Genomic DNA, 19,531 nt, shown 5'->3' with positions numbered 1-19,531 from the left:
TTGTTTCAAAGGAGCCTAAATCTAAAGCCCAGTGATGTTGATTGAAATGGAAATGTTAACTATGTCACAGCTGATCAAACTATGCAGCAAAAGAGGGATGATTATGCAGATCTTCTAATCTACTGTGAATGGTATGTCATTTTAGCATCAAGACTGAGAGCAGCCTGGATTATGAGCAGACCTAAGAAGAATACTACCTGTAAGTAAAATCTTAGCAACGTATGAAGTATTTTTGTTTTTGTTTTTTTAAACTAAAGCTGAAAACAAGAAATAGGTAAAGCAGTTTATGCTGATATCATTCAAAGAGTTGCTGGAGTTCTTACTACATGGAATCATCTTGTAACGGAATAAACAGCACTTGTGCAACATCCAGAGTTCTTAGAAACTTACATTGCACTTTTGATAGTACATATATTGTTGAAGAGATCTTTGGAAACAATGCAAGTTGTTTTTCTCTGAACAATGCAAACTCAGCTAAGTGAAAGCTGCATTCAGATCTCTCTTTAAAGACTGAGTTTTATTGTAAAACAGGATTAGTGTGTTGGCTTTGTTCAAATAACAGTAAACGTTCTAGTATTGGACAGTCCACGGTGGCCTAAATGACCAAAAATGATTTTGGGCACCCAACCTGAGGTACCTTTTAAGGGTCTGATTTTTCAGAAAGTGTAGAGTACTCCCTCCAAAAATGTCCCAAACCACAGAAAAGCCACTTGTGTTTGAAATGTCAAATTAAATCCCAAAAAGGGCAATTTCCTAGGATTTTAAATGTGGAATTCTCTAAAATTTAGGATAACGTGTTTCCCTTTTGCCCCTCAGTTGCCTGACTGCTGTGACCATACACTCATGAGAAAGAAGATTTGGTCAGGAGCTTATCTGTCACTGTTGTATGAGACTTCGTTAAGCTCTATGTACAGTCCAGCACCCTTCCAGATGCTGCTGGAGAATCAACTTCCATTTTCCTTGGCCAGGTTTCCACCCTCAGGACTGACCCAATATAGTAGTAGTGGAGTGATAAATTGTATCATGCCTGTTGTGACTGGGAAGTCTTTACGACATTAGTCCACCAAGGAGCATGCAAGTAAGCACAGTGCCAACATGTTTTTCATTTGAAAAAATCACGTTTTCTTTGATTACATTTAATTATAATTCTCTGGGTGTTGATCAACTCACCATTTCAGGACTTTGCCTCCAGGAGATGTTTGTTCAAACTCTGAGCTTAGGATCTGCCTTAATAGAGCTACTTAAAAGCTCTTCTTGTTTTACAGTCTGCAATCGTCTTGGGCTAGGGCCACAAAGAGACTTATGTGCGGCAACACCCAACTTCTTGGCACTTTGCCATCTAGTAGAAGCCTCAGCCCAGGCTCCCAGTACAATACTTGGGAAGGGTTAGTCACCTAAGAAAGGGATCCTCAGAAGTCCGCGTGTTGAGTGGGCAGCTGTCTAAGCTAGCTAGGAGTGAAAAGCAGAGGAAAGGGGTGGGGCTGACGGCCCAGATTCACAAAGGTCGTTGGGCACCTGGCTGATGGGCTGGAGGGAGGCTGTGCATGTGTGGAGGTGTGGTGTTCTGTCCCATCTAGTGGCACCGAGAAGAGGGTGAGGGAGATATATATAAAAAAATGAGTCTGCTCTATAGCCTTAGCTAATAGCTAGTTGGCTTTTAGCTCATGCGGTAGAGCTCATGGACTTAGCTCCAGAGGTCCCAGGTTCGATCCCACCCACCGATGACCGGGGTCTGTCAGAGTTATACACACTCTCCTGGAGTTATATGCCAAAGGCAGGCCAGCCCTTCCTTGTCATAAAAAGAGAGAGATTCCCCCCAATCCTCCTATTGTAACCAATAGCCTCATGGTTATGGCACTCAGCTGGAATGCGGGAGACCCAAATTCAAATTCCTGCCCTGCCTGATTTGGAGGAGAAACTTACACCCTGTTCTCTTACCTCCCACTGGGTTATTGGCTATTCTGGGTGTGGCTCCCTCCATTTTCTCCTGTTGGAGCTGTTCCACTATGTATAAATAATTAAATATTAACTGGAGCAGGGATTTGAAACTGGGTCTCCCATATCTCAGCTGAGTGCCCTAACCACAGAGCATTCTGGGTAGATGCACACAGCCAGACAAATTCCCATCTTGCTCACCCTATGCTGTGTTTTGTGTGTGAGGCCTGATCCTGTAGGTGTGGTCTGAAAACACCTAACAGATCAGGCCCCGCTATTTTACTAGGGAATGCCTAGTCTGAAAATCCTGTCATGGCTTAAGCACGAGCAAGAGCTCCAAGCAGCTCCTTAGCTGTGGGGCAGCATCAGGACTTTGGCAGCTTTGCGCATGCCCACTGGCAGCAACTTAGCCACCTAGGATACCTTATGAGCCAGTAAGCTTAGGCAGTAGCTGAGGGATGGTTTTGAAGATGTCAGTGTGCCTAAATGTTGAGCTGAGGCAGTTAGATGCCTCTGTATCTTTGTGGCTGTAACCCTGTGTCTATTAGTGAACTTCCCTGTCTAACATGATGTTATGTGCTAGTCTCAGCCACAAATAGCAACAGCATTGCTCAGTGTTCCAGGACTGTGGCCCTGCAAAGGAAACCCTCATTAGTTTGTAGGAGAAACCTCTTCAGTCCCCTAGAGGACTGCTCACTTTGCGGGAGAGGAGCCAGCCAGAGCCTCTGGCGTCTCTTACCATTAGCTAGGTTGACTGACAATGTGATTCCATGGGAGTCTTAGCTCAGTTTGGCCAGAGAGGCGAGCTAGCTATCCACAACCTAGAGAAGATTTCTTAGGGGCCTTATCCGGACTACATTGCTATCTGCTTTTAGAAATCACCAGAGATGGATCAAAGGGGAGTACAGCAGGCGAGTAGTGTTCCTAAGGACAGACTTAAAAAAAATAAAATAATTCAGTGCTGTGAGGGTTCTTAATGGACATTTCAAAGAAAGTTTCTCAATGTCATTTTCAAGTGTGTGTGTGTGTGTGTGTGTGTGGTGGTGGGGGGAGAAATAATGCACTCCAAGCCATTATAAGCAATGGACAACTAGCATCACATACTTTAAACAAAAGAAATTACGCTTAATTCAACACATATGCATTGTAATATCTCCCAATTGTTTAGAAGGAATGACTGCGAAAGAAAAGAGAACGTATATTATACACTGAAGAAGTAGTGTCTGTTTTTTTGTTAAAGGGAAAAAAATGAAATTTACTTTAAATGCAAGAAAAGCCCAGTTTTTGTCTCACTTTATAGTTCTATAACAATCAAAACAATAATAATAACAACACCTAGCTCTTTAGAGGTTTAGAGGTTCAGACAGGCATACATTGAAACAAGGTGTGAGCAAGGCTTCCCTCCAGGTGGAGGACTTTCTCCTGCAACTGAGAAACTCATGACCACGTAATACACACAACACAGTGTAATGGGGAAATACAGATTTTTTTCTCATTTGGCCCATTATTTTTCCTGAAGCATAAGCTTCACAGGTAAGTGTAAATCCTTTCCACTCTTCTGTATGCTCCGTTCATAGGTCCACTCCAAGCTGTCTATTAGGCCAAAACCAAATGGCCTAAACTTCCAGCCCCAAATGCTTTATAGCTGGTATGCAGACAAAGTGCAGGTGAGAATGTTAATGAGCGGGAGCTGTGGCAGGCTTGGCAAATTGGATCACAGATTAATAGATTCCAAGGCCGGCAGGGACCATTGTGATCATCTAGTCTAACCTCCTGTATAAGCCTGGCCATAGAATTTCCCCAAACTATTTTGTAGAGCATATCTTTTTTAGAAAAGCGTCCAGGATGTAAGAAGAACATCGTAAGTGGGCAGTCACAAAAGAAGAAAGGTCGAAATAAGCCATATAGGAAAGATATCAGGCCAGCACCTCCCCTGTAATCAGTAAATCCTTCAGTAAATCAGCATAGCTCAATTGACTTGAATCGCACTCTGCTGCTTTAATCCAATTAAGGATCTGCCCCATATAATGTGTCCCTGTACTTGGCATATAAGAAGATATGGAAATGAAAGGACTGCTTCCAGCAATAGAATGTACATGGAAATACAATACCTGTGCCTCTAGTCACGCATAGTTCCTGCTGTCATGAAAATTGACAGTGGGAGGCAGTGTGATCTAGGGGAAAGAGCACTGGAGGGGACTCAGGAGACCTGGGTTGTCTGCCTGGCTCTGCCCCTAATCTGGTGGGTTAATTTGGGCAGGTCAGTTCCCATCTCTTTGCCTCAGTTTCCCCACCTATAAAATGGGGGGAATGATATTATCTCCTTTGAGAAGTACAATGAAAAATGCTATCTGAGAGTGCAGTATGAATTTGTTGTTGTTATTATTACAACAAGGGAATGACACTTACATTTGGAGGGAAAAAGGAGAGATGAATTAGCCAGCCACCCAATAATTCTTATTTTATTTGTCAAATTTCTCAGGGCTAAAGGTTCTCTCCCTGATCCCGCTATGCTGGTTTTATTACTCTTGTTCTACCCTCCTCGATGTTGAGGGTCAAGGGGCAGGGGATGCCAGCAGGGGTGGGGTCAGAGCTAGAACATGCTATACTCTGGCAATTCTGGGCAGGCGACATGGCCACTAGGGAGAGAGTTCCAGCCAATGCACGTTAGAGCAGCCCTGGGGAGCAGTTCAGTCCCTGGCCAGTCCCAGAACTGGGGGAGGCAAATGTGACACTGGCAGACCAGGTGCCAGCTCCTGGCAAGGTCCCCAAGCCTCAACAGAATGCTGACAAATACATAGCTGGATTCAGTCTGGCTCACCTGTGTGTTACTATTGTTAAAATACATATTAGAAGTATAAGAATTAGGCTTGCCAAAGGATCAAAAAATTAATTATGATTAATTGCGAGATAAAAAATATAATTGCAATTAATTGGAGTTTTAATAGCACTGTTAATAATAGAATACCATTCATTTAAATATTTTTGGATGTTTTCTACATTTTCAAATATATTGATTTCAATTACAACAGAATGCAAAGGGTACAGTGCTCACTTTATATTATTATTTTTATTACAAATATCTGCACTGTAAAAAAGATAAACAAAATAAATAATATTTTTCAATTCACCTCTTTAGTGCAATCTCTTTATTGTGAAAGCGCAATGTTCAAAATGTAGATTTTCGTTTGGTTACATTACTGCACTCAAAAGCAAAACAATGTAAAACTTTAAAGCCTACAAGTCCACTCAGTCCTACTTCTTGTTTAGCCATTCGCTAAGACAAACAACTTTGTTTACATTTATGGGAGATAATGCTGCCCGCCTCTTATTTACAATGGCATCTGAAAGTGAGAACAGGTATTCACATGGCACTGTGGTAGCCAGTGTTGCAAGGTATTTATGTGCCAGATATGCTAAACATTCGTATGCCCCTTCATGCTTTGACCACCGTTCCAGAGGACATTCTTCCGTGCTGATGATGCTCATTTAAAAAAATGGGTTAATTAAATTTGTGACAGAACTCCTTGGAGAAGAATTGTATGTCTCCTGCTCTATTGTTTTACCTGCATTGTGCCATATATTTCATGTTATGGCAGTCTCGGATGACGACCCAGCATATGTTGTTCGATTTAAGAACACTTTCACTGCAGATTTGACCAAACGCAAAGAACGTACCAATGTGAGATTTCTAAAGCTAGCTACAGGACTCAACCCAAGTTTAATAATCTGAAAAGCCTTCCAAAATCCGAGAGGGACGAGGTGTGGAACATGCTGCCAGAAGTCTTAAAAGAACAACTTTCCAAAAGTACAGAACCAGAACCACCAAAAAAGAAAATCAACCTTCTGCTGGTGGCATCTGACTTAGATGACGAAAATGAACGTGTGTCAGTTCACATTGCTTTAGATCATTACTGAGCAGAACCCGTCATCAGCATGGAAGCAGTTTAATCTCTCTCCTTTAGAATGGTACATTTAAGTCTAACCAGTGTTTTTAATACTCTGAGAATATCCTCTTTCAATGTCCTCTTTTATTATTTTATTTATTTTGTTTGCTCTTGAAGGCATTTGAATTTGACTTTCTCCCTGTCTTGTCATGTCCCATTGCTGTGCTAAATGTTCTTCTTATGCTAATTTGGCATATTTAGAATATTCAAACTGCTTTCATTATTATCATTTCTCCACTGAATTAGAAAGGAGGATTTTAGCTATTAATCAACAGTATGCAGATGACGCTTGGAGTAGACAGGAATCTGTTTCTTCAGAATTGTTAGTTTTCACATATACTTCAGAAAGGCCAGGAAACCCAGGGACTTTCTAGCTATTGTACTCATGTGGATAGTGAAGTCACATGATTATATATTAAGTGAATTTTTCACTTATTCGTTCTCTTTTGTCTGGCTGTGTGTGTGTGTGTGTGGTGGGGGGAGTCTTTCTTGTTCTCAAATCCCCCAGGTTAAGGAGATCTAGTCATATCTCTCTGTGAAAGATGTTTACCATGGTGCTGAGTCAAACAGAGAAACTCGCTTAAGAACAATATAAAGGCACTTACTGCCCCTTTACCTGGGGGTCTAGGAAACTTGACTCTGTTAATCTATTTCATGTGTAACTTGTTAGGATTTTTAGAACCATCCTTTTCCCTAGCCAAAGAGGTCAGAAGAATGAGGGTAATTAAATGCAGTTCTATTTCAGTGCAGTATGAGACGGACAAAGTAAAATGTGCTGACAGTGGGATGGATATAGCCTTCAGCTCTAACCCTTTTGGAGCACTTTAATAGGTTTGCTCGGAGGAACCACTCCAAGAGTTATCCGAGACAAGCAGCATGGTCTAGTACAGCGGTAGGTAATCTGCAGCCTGTGGGGACGTGCTGGCTGCCGCTTCCCGCAGCTTCCATTGGCCAGGAACGGGGAACTGCAGCCACTGGGAGCTGTGGGGGGCCATGCCTGCAGACAGTCAACGTAAACAAAATGTCTCGTGGCCCGCAATCAGATTACCCTGATGGGCCACAGGTTGCCCAGCACTGAAGTAGTTCGAGGAATAGACTGAGAGTCAGGAGACCTAGGTTATGCTCTCTACTCAGCTACAGAATGACCTTTGTCAAGTCATTTTAGCCATTTAGGACCTGATTTTCAGAGGTGTTGAGCATATAAACTTTCAATTGTCATCAGTCATTGAAACTCAGTAAAAACAAAAACAGCAGCAAGCAAAATTAAAACAATTAATTATGGAGGAGAAGCTGCCAAATAACTTCAGCAGAGTTCAGGAAAAGAAAATCATAGAAGGAAAATAAGCCCAGTCCAGTAGGAAATCCAAAAACACCTGGAGGAAATGAGATTCAACAAGGACAAGTGCAGAGTCGTGCACTTAGGAAGGAAGAATCCCATGCACCGCTACAGGCTGGGGACTGCCTGGCTAAGCAGCAGTTCTGCAGAAAAGCACCCGGGGATTACAGTGGACGAGAAGCTGGATATGACTCAGCAGTGTTCCCTTGTTGCCAGGAAGGCCAATGGCATATTGGGCTGTATTAGTAGGAGCATTGCCAGCAGATCGAGGGAAGTGATTATTCCCTTCTATTTGGCACTGGTGAGGCCACACCTGGAGTATTGTGTCCAGTTTTGGTCCCCCCACTACAGAAGGGATGTGGACAAATTGGAGAGAGTCCAGTGGAGGGCAAAGAAAGTGATTAGGGGGCTGGAGCACATGACTTACGAGGCGATGCTGAGGGAACTGGGGTTATTGAGTCTGCAGAAGAGAAGAGTGAGGGGGGATTTGATAGCAGCCTTCAACTACCTTAAGGGGGGTTCCAAAGAGGATGGAGCTCGGCTGTTCTCAGTGGTGGCAGATGACAGAACAAGGAGCAATGGTCTCAAGTTGCCGTGTGGGAGGTTCAGGTTTGATATTAGGAAACACTATTTCACTAGGAGGGTGGTGAAACACTGGCATGGGTTACTTAGGGAGGTGGTGGAATCTCCATCTTTAGAGGTTTTTAAGGCTCGGCTTGACAAAGCTCTGGCTGGGATGTTACGTTGGTGTTGGTCATGCTTTGAGCAGGAGATTGGACTAGATGACCTCCTGAAGTCCCTTCCTACCCTAATCTTCTATGATTCTATTATATTTTTCTCATTTCCCACTCTGGAAGAAGCTGGGATGTTTGGGGGCTGGGATTAGCACAAGCCACTTCCGAATTGTATGTCTATACTACAGATGGGAGCGAGCCCCCTGACCCAGGAGACAGACTTGTGTTAGTGAGGCTTGCACTAGCTCACTAAAAATTGCTGTGTGGACCATGCGGCACCAGTAGAGGCTCAGGCCAGCCACCCAAGTTCAGACCCACCGTATCTCCTGGGAAGCTGCAATGTCCATACAGCTAGCTCTAGCACGCTAGTGTGAGTGCCACTAACACAAGTCTATCTACCTGGGTCAGGAGGCTCTCTCCATCTGCAGGGTAGACATACCCTTCCTGTACAAATCTTAGGACTTCTTGTTGCAGACAGAGAAAATGTTTGAGACACAGCGTGTCTTTTTCCTGATTCTGCAGTGACAACGGATGGAAAAAGGCCCACCAGCTGCAATTGCTTTATTTAGTTATTTATTTTTGACTGAGTGTGGAGGGTTGGTTTTGATCATCCTGAGCAACTGGAGTTTGTGGGTGAATGTCAGAGGGCTGGGAAATGCAGCCAAAAGAGATGGATTTATCAGGGGGGTTGAATTTTTCTCCAGGTTCTGCTGAGATGACAGTGTGTCAGATTAGCAAAAGACCAGTGCGAGTGCCTTCGGAACACAATATAGCACCATTTTTATTGCACACTTCCTGTCAAGGCCCTTACATGATTTATGAGATGAACAATTTAGCTTGGGGAGCCGGAAAGGTAGCCCTGTACATAAATCCCTGGAACTGAGAGTAGGAAACAGCCTTTTAAAACTAACTTCCCGTGAATCAATAGCAGCATTAATGGAGTCTGGCCTGGGGTTTTATAGAACCACTGTGAGAATTAAGGCCTGAGGTTTTAAAGAATTTCATAAGGTGAAAGGATTTACGAGCCAGTTAAAAGGATACATTGCTGTATACCAAATGAAAGCTAACATATAACAAAGCTATTTTGAAAGAATACCCACTGAAGCAATAGTAGGAATGAAGTGTAAAGTAAAAGAGAATGGTGTCCTGTCAAAGGAAGAGATTTGCTAAATGAATAAATGATCTTTCTTCAAAATCCAATTGTTTACAATGGGCCCATTCCTAAATATCTTACTCTATAAAGTAACAGGGAGTTTTGACTGTGTTAGGACTTCAGGTAAGGGACATGTATGATAATACAGAGAAAAAACTGAACATATCATAAAAACTTTCCTTGTTCTCCTACACTGCCCAATTATATTCCTTCATTCCTTGGTCATATTTATTCTAAGCAGATAAAGTGCTACAGCGGTAGAAGAAACGTCTAACCATAAGCTACTTGTTACCCTGAAGAGAGGAAGGAGGGTCCTGTGGCTAGATAATGGCTTAGGAGATCTGGATTTAATTCCTGGCTATGCCATAGATATTCTATGAGTCTGTCTACACTGCAGCTGGAGTTGTGATTACAGCACAGGTCGGCATTCCCTTGCTAGCGTTAATCTAGCTAGCATGGCTCAAAAAGAGCAGTGAAGATGCAGCAGCATGGACAGTGTGGGCTAGGAACAGGAATAAGACCCGAGGCTCCAGGCAGGCTTGTACAGTCCATGCTGCTGCATCCTGCCGCTATTTTTAGCTGCACAAGTTTGGACAAAGCTAGCAGGAGAAGGCCTACCTGTGCTGTAATCACACCTCCAATTGCAGTGTAGACAGACCCTGCATGACCTTGGGCAACTCACTTAATCTCCCTGCTTCAGTTCCTCACCACTAAAATGGGGATAATAGCATGCTATTTCTCCCGCTTTTTTTTCTTTCTTGTCTAGTTAAATTATAAACTGTTTAGGGCAGGGATGCTTTTACTATGCATGTATGCAATGCCTAGTCCATTGGGGCCCCAATTTTAGCTGGGACCTGTTGGGTGCATTTGCAATATTAATAATAATAGCAATAATACTGAGCTGGCATTGCTTACCAGCCTTTCACTGGGTCCACCAAATTATCCCACAATCTGCAGAGGAGCTCAGGCAGCTATACGTCGTGATGTATCCTCTGTCTCCGTTCCTCATTCCCCATCTAACCCTGCAGAGTATCTGCACTCCCAGAATTCTGTCCCCACTCTCCTTCTTGGGGGGAGAGCTGAGCCTTTTTGGTCAAAGAGGTGGTGGCAGAATTTACTTCAAGTGCTCAGAAAAGCCAACAGACATTCTCAACTAACCTAAAGTTATGAGATGACAGGCATGGGAGGTAATTGTGCCACCAGTCAGCACTGGTGAGGCCTCAGCTAGAGTACTGTATTCTGTTTTGGGCACCACACTTTAAGGAAGATGTGAACAAATTGCAAAAAGGTCAAAAGAGAGCAAACAAAAATATAAGGCATGTTTAAAAAGCATGACCTATGACTAAGGTTGAAAGAACTGTGCAAGTTCAGTCTAGAGAAGAGAAGGTAGACGGGGGACATGGTAACAATCTTCAAATCAGTTCAAGGTTATAAACAAGATGGTGATAAATTGTTCTCCACATCCACTAAGGGTAGGACAAGAATTAACAGGCTTAGCTCACAGTAAGGGAGATTTAGGTTGGATATTAGGAAAATGTTCTAACTATAAGGAAGTCTACATGTAAAAAGCTGCACGTTTTGAATGAAGACGCTACTACATTGAGGATAGAGCTTCTCCTCTCCCCTCAGCATGGTTAACACTCCTCTGGGAGAGGCGGTAGCTATGTTGATGGGAGAAACTCTCCCGCCAACAGAGCACTGTCTACACCAGGAGTTAGGGCCGTATAACTATGTCGCTCAGGGTGTGTGGATGTTTTATTACATTAGTTATACCAATGTACGTTTGTAGTGTAGACTGGCTTTAGAATAGTTAAGCACTAGAACAGTTAGGTAGGGGAGGATGTGGAACAGGTTAGACAAACACCAGAGATGTTCCCTGTGTATGCTTGGTCCTGCAGGGGGATGGACTAGATGATCTCGTGAGGTCCCTTCTAGCTCTACAGTTCTGATTCTATAAGTATTCTATAATGTATGATTCTATTATGGATAAGGAAGTCTGGTTTCCCTTCGCTACGCAGTAACATGCTGTAGGAGAACAAATCAAATAGCCACACCCGTGGAGTTCCTTTTTAAAACAAACACATCCCCAAACTTCCCCTTTCTGGGGCTTTCCATTCCTAGTGCTGAAGCTAGCATAGCGTCCTCCCACAAGGTTTTACTTCGAAGTCCTTTTTCAAATGGAAAAACCCAGTCCACGAAAACAAAGAAATCAAAGAAACAATGGGAAACTTGCCCCTTCTTCTGGAAGATTCTCCTCAGCCTGTCTAGGTTGCTCCAAGCCTCTCTTTCTGGTGGAAGAAGGCAGAATTTATATAGCCCCTTGTCAAGCGTACCTTACCTTAACCTAGGACTCCCATAGGCTGCTAGGAAACGATATTTTTCAGCAATCTCTCATCACTGAGGCAAGAGAGGAGTTCCAGCCCACTTTACCCTGAGTATTCTAGTCTTAGGACTTTAATAGGGTTGGGTTTCTCTCCAAAATGGCATACAGCCACTCCAAGGTGTCATCTTCTCTCTCAGGAATTGTGTTCTACTCCACAAGGATCAGTGACATTGTTGCTATGCTGTAACCTGGACTATGTAACCTGCACTACCATAGCTGACCTGCCTGGAGAAAAAGGCTAGATACTGTGGTTGAAAATTTGGGGAAGGAGAGTGATGCATAATTTCCAAGAAATAGCTTTGTGTAGTATCTTGCCCTTCTCTAGCACATACACTCTTTGGGAAGTAGTTCAATAGTAAACCACAGAAAGGGTAAACAAATATGTTTTGAAGTCACATTGGATTCTTTCTAGAGACCCAGTATGTAACTTGGGAAACATGCCCAGGTTCCCCAAAGCCCTGCTGAGTGGACTGAAGAAATGGAATAAATGGGTGCCTGTCAGTGCCCTCTGTTTTTGTCTCAGCTCTATCTGACTGGACTCAACCTGAGTTTTCCAGTCCAACCCAATTCCCATTAAATCAATGGCAAAACTCTCACTGATTAAATTTGGAGAAGAATTGGACTCTATGGACCTGATCAAACTCTGCTTTAAGCCATTGGGAATCTTTCCATTGGCTTTAACGGGAATTGGGTTGGGCTGTAAAACCCCACTTTTTCTTGCTCACTCCTCTCCCCCACACTCACTCTGTGGCTGTTTAAAGAAATTCATTCTTGTAGGCCTCTGAGGTTAGTGAGGAGTAGATGGAGCAAGGGAGAGCCCACATCTGAGTTGCTGCCAACCAGCGAGGCAGAGAAGAAAAAAAGGTTCCTGATTTAGGTTTCTAAACGGCTACCTTGTGAAAAATCAAGTTGTTATTTTTGGAGCGGGAAATGTATTCATATGTGATCATTTATTACTTTAATTTATTATTTTTCTGTCCATGATCACAGCATCTGATTGCATTGTGTGGATGCAATTACATGGCACAGAGAAGACAGCATAAACAGCACCACTCCTTGTATTGCCTGAGTCAGGAGAAAAATGTCCCCAGTGATGATCCATAGTCAGGTGATTGGCCAAAAAGATCTGTCTGCCCCCCAACCTTTGACGCCACCTGGGGAAGCTAATTCCCCACTCATGGACCCTCCATCAAAAGGGTTCTTCCCTCAGTCTCCAAGAGTTCAAGTCTAGGAGTAAGAGGCTGCCTCAGCCATCACAGTGATGCATGCAGGAAAAACCTCTCTCTTACCGGATGTCTGTCCTGCAGCCATGGAGTGTGATTGCATCTCATGCAGACATGCCCGAGAGAGGTTTGTCTAGCTCAGTGGTTCCCAAAGATTCGTACTGGTGACCCCTGTCACACAGCAAGCCCTGAGTATATAAATTAAAAACACTTTTTAAATTAAATAAATTAATATAAATTAAAAACACACATCAATTAAAAACACTTTTTTATATATTTAACACTATTATAAATACTGGAGGCAAAGCGGGGTTTGGAGTGGAGGCTGACAGTTCGTGACCCCCATGTAATAACCTCGCGACCCCCTGAGGGGTCCTGACCCCCAGTTTGAGAACCCCTGGTCTAGCTCACTCGGGTACCAAAACAGTGAAGCTGAAGCAGCAAGCGCTTCAGCATGGGTCTTACAATTACTGGGTAATAACTGAGGTGGGCAGCCTGCACTGAACTGCCCGCTGTCGTGGCGTCATTCCTTCGGTTCTCAAGCCAGCTATGTCTGCATGAGCTGCAATATAGACCTACCCTTCGGTAGTCAGGTCTGAGACAAGGTAGATGAAGTCCAAGTTGATAGCTACTGGGAACGGAGAAGCCATGAAGTGCGCAGAGCACCAGTGAATAATACCTAGCTCTTAATTTTTCATCCATAGACCTTTAAGCACTTTGCAAAAGAGGTCAGAATCATTATTTCCTTTTTACAGATGGGGAAACTGACGCACGGAGAGATTAAATGAGTTGCCTGAGGTCACCCAGCAGGCCTGTAGCAGAGCTGAATGGAACCCAGCTCTTCTGAGTCTCACCCCAGTGCCCTATTGACTAGGCTGGGGTGGACAAACTACAGCCCACAGGCTGGAACCGGCCCTTCAGGACTTTGGATCCGGCCCATGGGATTGCCACCCCTGTGGCGCTGTGGGCCCCACACCACTCCCTGAAGTAGCCAGCACCACATCCCTGTGGCCCCTGTGGAGGGGGGTGGGGGGAGCAGAGGGCTCCGTGAGCTGCCCTCGCCTGCAGGCACCGCCCCCCGCAGCTCCCATTTCCCGGGAAGGGGGAACGGCAGCCAATGGGAGCTTCTGGGGTGGTACCCACAGGCGAGGGCAGCGTGCGGCAGAGCTCCCTGCCCCACCCCACCCCCATGAGTCACTGCTGCACATGCTTGCCACTTTTGGGAGTGGCGCGGGGCCAGGGAAGGCAGGGAGCCTGCCTTAGCCCTGTTGCGCACTGCTGCCACCCCAGCGCCGCTCGAGGTAAGTGGTGCCGGGCCGGAGCCCGCACCCCAAACCCCTGCCTTGACCCCCTGCCGCACCCCAACCCCCTTCCCTGAGCCACTAACCCCCTACCCTGAGCCCCCGCCACACCCCGCACCCCTGCCCTGAGCCCCCTCCTCCACCCTGCACCTCTCCTGTGCCCCAACCCCCTGCCCTGAGCCCCTTCCTGCACACCGCACCTCCTCCCACACCCTGCACTCCAACCCCCTGCCCCAGCCCTGCATGCAATTTCCCCACCCAGATGTGCCCTCGGGCCAAAAAGTTTGCCCACCCCGGACTAGGCCACACTGTAATAGGAGCTCACCCACCCAATCCACCGGGAAGGTGGATTGCTGCATTCCTCACTAGCGGCAGCTTCTGAGTTGTCTTTAAGGGTAGCCCCAACCTGAACATGTTGCAGCAGTCCAACCTGGAAGTGCTAGTATAGTATCTACCTAGCTGAATTCACACTAGGGATTTACTAAATGCTATCAATCTAATGGCTGCCAGGAACTCCCTGTCTACGGAAGGCTGTCAGTGCAGCTTAGTAGTAAATGTGTTTATTTTTTAAAAAGTCAGAATTAATATTTCCCAAATAAGTTTTGAAAATTCAGTTGAGGATCCAAATTCAACACGTTGTTGAGATAGACACAGAGAGCATTTCTCCTAAAAGCAGATGCTGTGTCAGTTTCTGTAAAACACTTCAAATCTGGGGTGTAGTGGAAAGGTTAAGTTAGGCTGTAATTTAGATTCCATGCATACAGCAGTACAGCGAGCAATCAGTATCCACTTCCTCTCCTGCCTTTCCTGCACTGCTATCTTTAGAGCTCGACTAGCTGTCCCGCAGCAGTGAAACATTTCATTTTCAACCGTTTGGACCATTGTAATTTCATTTTCACTCCAATAAAACTTTAAGGATGTGATTTTCCCATCTTGCTCTGCTGATGTAAATAGAAGCGAAACAAAGAAAGACACCCCTTCTCCCACAAATTTACATTAGGACAAGAAACAGATCCAGGAGAAAATGGAATGTCAGAAACGTCACACCCGGTTTCTCTTTCTCCTACTGGAAGTGATGTGAACTGGAACTTTGCAGTGCTTAGGGTTTGTCTGCACTGCAGCTACGTTACTGTAGTGTAGACGACTTGCTACAGTGACAGAAAGGGGTTTTCCACCACTGTAATAAATCCACCCCCTTGAGAGGAGGTGTCTATACTTGACCTTCGGTTGCCTTAACTATGTCTCTTAAGGTGTGAATTTTTCACACCCCTGAGCAACATAGCTCAGTCAACCTAAATTTTAGGTTTAGAGCAGGCCTTAGTTTCCTACTGCTGTTCATTGAATTACAACATATGAACTGCACGGTAGCAGTAAGTGCCTCATTAGCTCACTGGGTATCATTAGTTATACAAGTCCTGAATCAGCAAGGTACTTATGTGTCAACCTGAAGCGCACAAATAGTTCCACTGAAGTACCTTGCTGAACTGGATACGTATTTCTGTTCAAAATGATGGTATATTAAGGATGGAAGACAGAACAATTTCAAATTACTATGGCTCTTGCGTTGCTGGAAAAGTTGTCAGTTTGTGAACTCCTGGTCAAATACATAAGTATCTCCAGTAAACATAAGTTTCATTTCCTTTTTTTGAAAATATCTGAAGAAAAAGAAAGCCCCTGAGAGAAAAATTGTTTGAAATGGCTGTCTGGGTGATCAGCAATGATAATACTGAGCGGTTGCAGAGAAGACAGAAAGGAAAGTAATACAAACATTCATACACAGCTTTTAATTCAATGTACAATTAATGTTTTGTGATGTATTGAAAACTATATAACAATCATAGGATGTCATTTTAAATTTCACACATTTTTCTTGGTCCAGCTTCCAGGCTAGGCACGGTCTGTGGTGATGCATGTGATGTGGACCTAGAAGCAGTCAGTCTGCACCCAGATAGCCTAGAGTAAAGTTAGTTGTGCCTTGCTGTTTTTAAGGAGAAGACTGTTTTCTCTCTCTCTAATTTTGTATTCTTGTGTGTTATCATTCTAAGAAATAGTGTTAAGTTGCAACCTTCCTGCAAGAGTATTTCATGTTTTTATCAACTTCTCCATCTTTGTGCTGTGAACATAACATGTTTAAATCCTACAAAACGGTTCATTTTTCTAATAAATGAAAGAGACTTATAAGAAAATTTTGCCGTATGTCTAACAGAGAAAACACTGATCCTATGCTTAAATTTACATTATTAGTACTTGATCTACGATTATGGGCCATATTCTCAGTTAAACACATGCAGCTCCATTGACCTAAATGGGGCTGCACAGCTGTAATCGAATTTACCCTTATGAGTCTGTTCCACTGAATATAACTGTTAAATGATGCACACTAGAAAGAAATTCCTTTTGAGTGTCTGGATCCATGCATCCTGCCTAAGTCCATGGCCTGCACTGGAAACAAAATTCTTTAGTGAAGCAATTAGAATCACGGTGCCATGAGAAAAAGACCTCAATGTCAACCTCAGCCCCACACATTTAATTGTACTCTGTGCATGTGACCATAAATACATTTAGCTCAGGGTACTTTCTTTTTTGGAGACTATGGTAAAGGATTGAATCATATACATTACAATAGTGGGTGTTACTCAGCCATTGTAGCACCCATCAGCAGAAAAATCGAAATACGGTATTGTTCTTTTAAAAGTAAATCTGAAATACAGACAAAGTAGCAGTAGGTGCATAGAACAAAATTGCTTCTGATCCTACATTCTTGTTAAGGTTGCAAAGTCAAGCACTCGAAAGATAGGAAATGCCAGTATTAAGCTTAATTTTGACCTTTTGTGCATATACATTGTGTCACTATAATTTATTATGTGATCACATAATGTGTTTTTAACAAGCCTCTCTGCTTCATTCAGTGCACCATGTGGACAGCGTTCACTGCGCAGGTAGGATATGTTCTACCCTCATCATCAGTCTGTAGCCTCATGTACTATTTATTTGACATCATCCACACCATGCACTGAATACAAAATTACTAAATTCCTCACAAGATTTTCCATGGGTCTCTTATCGTCATCACTTATTTTTTTACATACATAAATGAATTTATTACACAACACCCCTGTCAGGGGAAGAGACATTATCCCCATTTTACAGGTGGGGAACTGAGGCACAGAGAGATTAAGATCAAAAGTATACACTCATTTTGGGTGCCCAATTTGCGACACAGAGCACGTGATTTTTCAGAGTACTTCGCATTCTGGAGCACTTTATATGTTCAAGCATGGCTCCCATTGACTTCAGTTACAGCTGCGAGTGCTCAGCACTTCTGCATATTAGACCCCCCACATTGTTAAGCTGGGCACCCAGAAAAATGAGGAAGACACAGTTCGTGTCCACCATTGAAAAGTTGGTTTAAGTGACTTGCTCAGCATCACACAGGGACTGTGGCAGAGACAGGGATAGAATCCAACTCTCCAGGGCAGCATTCAACTGCCTCAACCAGGCATCTTTTCTCTTCCTTCATGTCTCTGCCGCATTCACTACACACCTTCCAATGTCTTCAGCAAATGAAGCAGGGGGTACTACAGACAACAGCCTCCTTCTCTGCACAATCCAGATTCATCCTCAGAGGAGCTGCAGCATATGTACTGAATGAGGCAGGGGTCCTGTGGGAAAATACAATGTGATCATGTAATTAAAGACTATGTCATAAGGAATGTGCACAAGGTGGTGAATCAAGAATACACAGGCAACCTTAATTCTGGCATTTCCTAACTTTTCAGTACTTGACTTCGCAACCTAACATTCTGTAATGTAGATTTTAAATATAGTTTCCTACATTTTCAAAAAGCTAAAAAGAAAAAAAAACTCAAAAATTTTCTCATGTGGAACTGTACAGACCTCTGACATGGTTCCTCCGCAGGGTAGAGATCTTTAGCTCCATAGCACAGTCCTCTACCTCTTCAGCTAATGAAGTAACTAACCGCAAGAGAAGGTTGTATTTGTGTATGTGGCCCTGCCACTAGAGGGGAATGGAGACACATACTTTGCCAGTAGTTTTCACAGCTATTTACTAGACAACACAGGAATGTTGAGACCAGGTGAAAATGCCCTTCCCCTCTTTGCTCCTATCTTCCCCCAGTCCCTGGCTCCTGTCATCTTAAACTGCCCTTTGTTCCTATCCCCACGCCTGTATTTTTGGCACCCACTACCCTTGCTCCTATGCCCAATCCCAGCTCCTGCTCCTAACCTCGCTCCCCCACATGCTTCTATTTCCTCTTCCCCACCCTGCGTCTCTTCATGCAATCCCCCCACTCCCATTACTTACCCCTCTACCTTTGAGTCGGACACCTTCCTCCTTTCCCTGCACCCTGGGCTCCGGCAGGAGGAGCATTGAAAACACAGGGCAGGCAGGCTCCCTGCTCTCACTTCTGGCACTTGGCACCACAGTTGCTCCCTAGCAGCCAGGAGCTGCAATTGCAGAGAAAGTCTGGCTTGGCCCTTGCAGCACTGTGAATCTTTGGAGAATTTAGCGGCCAAACTCTGACAAGACTCCATTGAGCATGTGTAAACTGAGATTTTGCAGAGGCTTATAATTTACCAAAATTGGGAAATTTTTCACAGAAGTGGCAAAAGGCACGTTCCTGATATCAGGTCAACCCCCCTCTCCCCCAATCAAATTTTAAATCCCTACTCCAAAACATGGAGGTGTTAGAGATTCTCATGAAACAGATATGGAGTACTTGCGGCACCTTAGAGACTAACCAATTTATTTGAGCATAAGCTTTCGTGAGCTACAGCTCACTTCATCGGATGCATACTGTGGAAAGTGTAGAAGATCTTTTTATACACACAAAGCATGAAAAAATACCTCTCCCCACCCCACTCTCCTGCTGGTAATAGCTTATCTAAAGTGATCACTCTCCTTACAATGTGTATGATAATCAAGTTGGGCCATTTCCAGCACAAATCCAGGTTTCCCCCCCCCCCGCCCACACACACAAACCCACTCTCCTGCTGGTAAATGGACACAAATCAGATGTCAAGAATTATAACATTCATAAACCAGTCGGAGAACACTTCAATCTCTCTGATCACGCGATTACAGACATGAAAGTTGTGATATTACAACAAAAAAACTTCAAATCCAGACTCCAGCGAGAGACTGTTGAATTGGAATTCATTTGGAAATTGGATACAATTAACTTAGGCTTGAATAGAGACTGGGAGTGGCTAAGTCATTATGCAAGGTAACCTATTTCCCCTTGTTTTTTCCTACCCCCCGCCCCTCAGACGTTCTTGTTAAACCCTGGATTTGTGCTGGAAATGGCCCACCTTGATTATCATACACATTGTAAGGAGAGTGGTCACTTTAGATAAGCTATTACCAGCGGGAGAGTGGGTTTGTGTGTGTGTGTGGGGGGGAAACCTGGATTTGTGCTGGAAATGGCCCAACTTGATTATCATACACACTGTAAGGAGAGAAATCACTTTAGATAAGCTATTACCAGCAGGAGAGTGGG

The sequence above is a fragment of the Chelonia mydas genome, chromosome 1, assembly GCF_015237465.2.
Source record: "Chelonia mydas isolate rCheMyd1 chromosome 1, rCheMyd1.pri.v2, whole genome shotgun sequence".
NCBI classification, from domain to species: domain Eukaryota; kingdom Metazoa; phylum Chordata; order Testudines; family Cheloniidae; genus Chelonia; species Chelonia mydas.
This window is presented reverse-complemented; position numbering follows the sequence as displayed.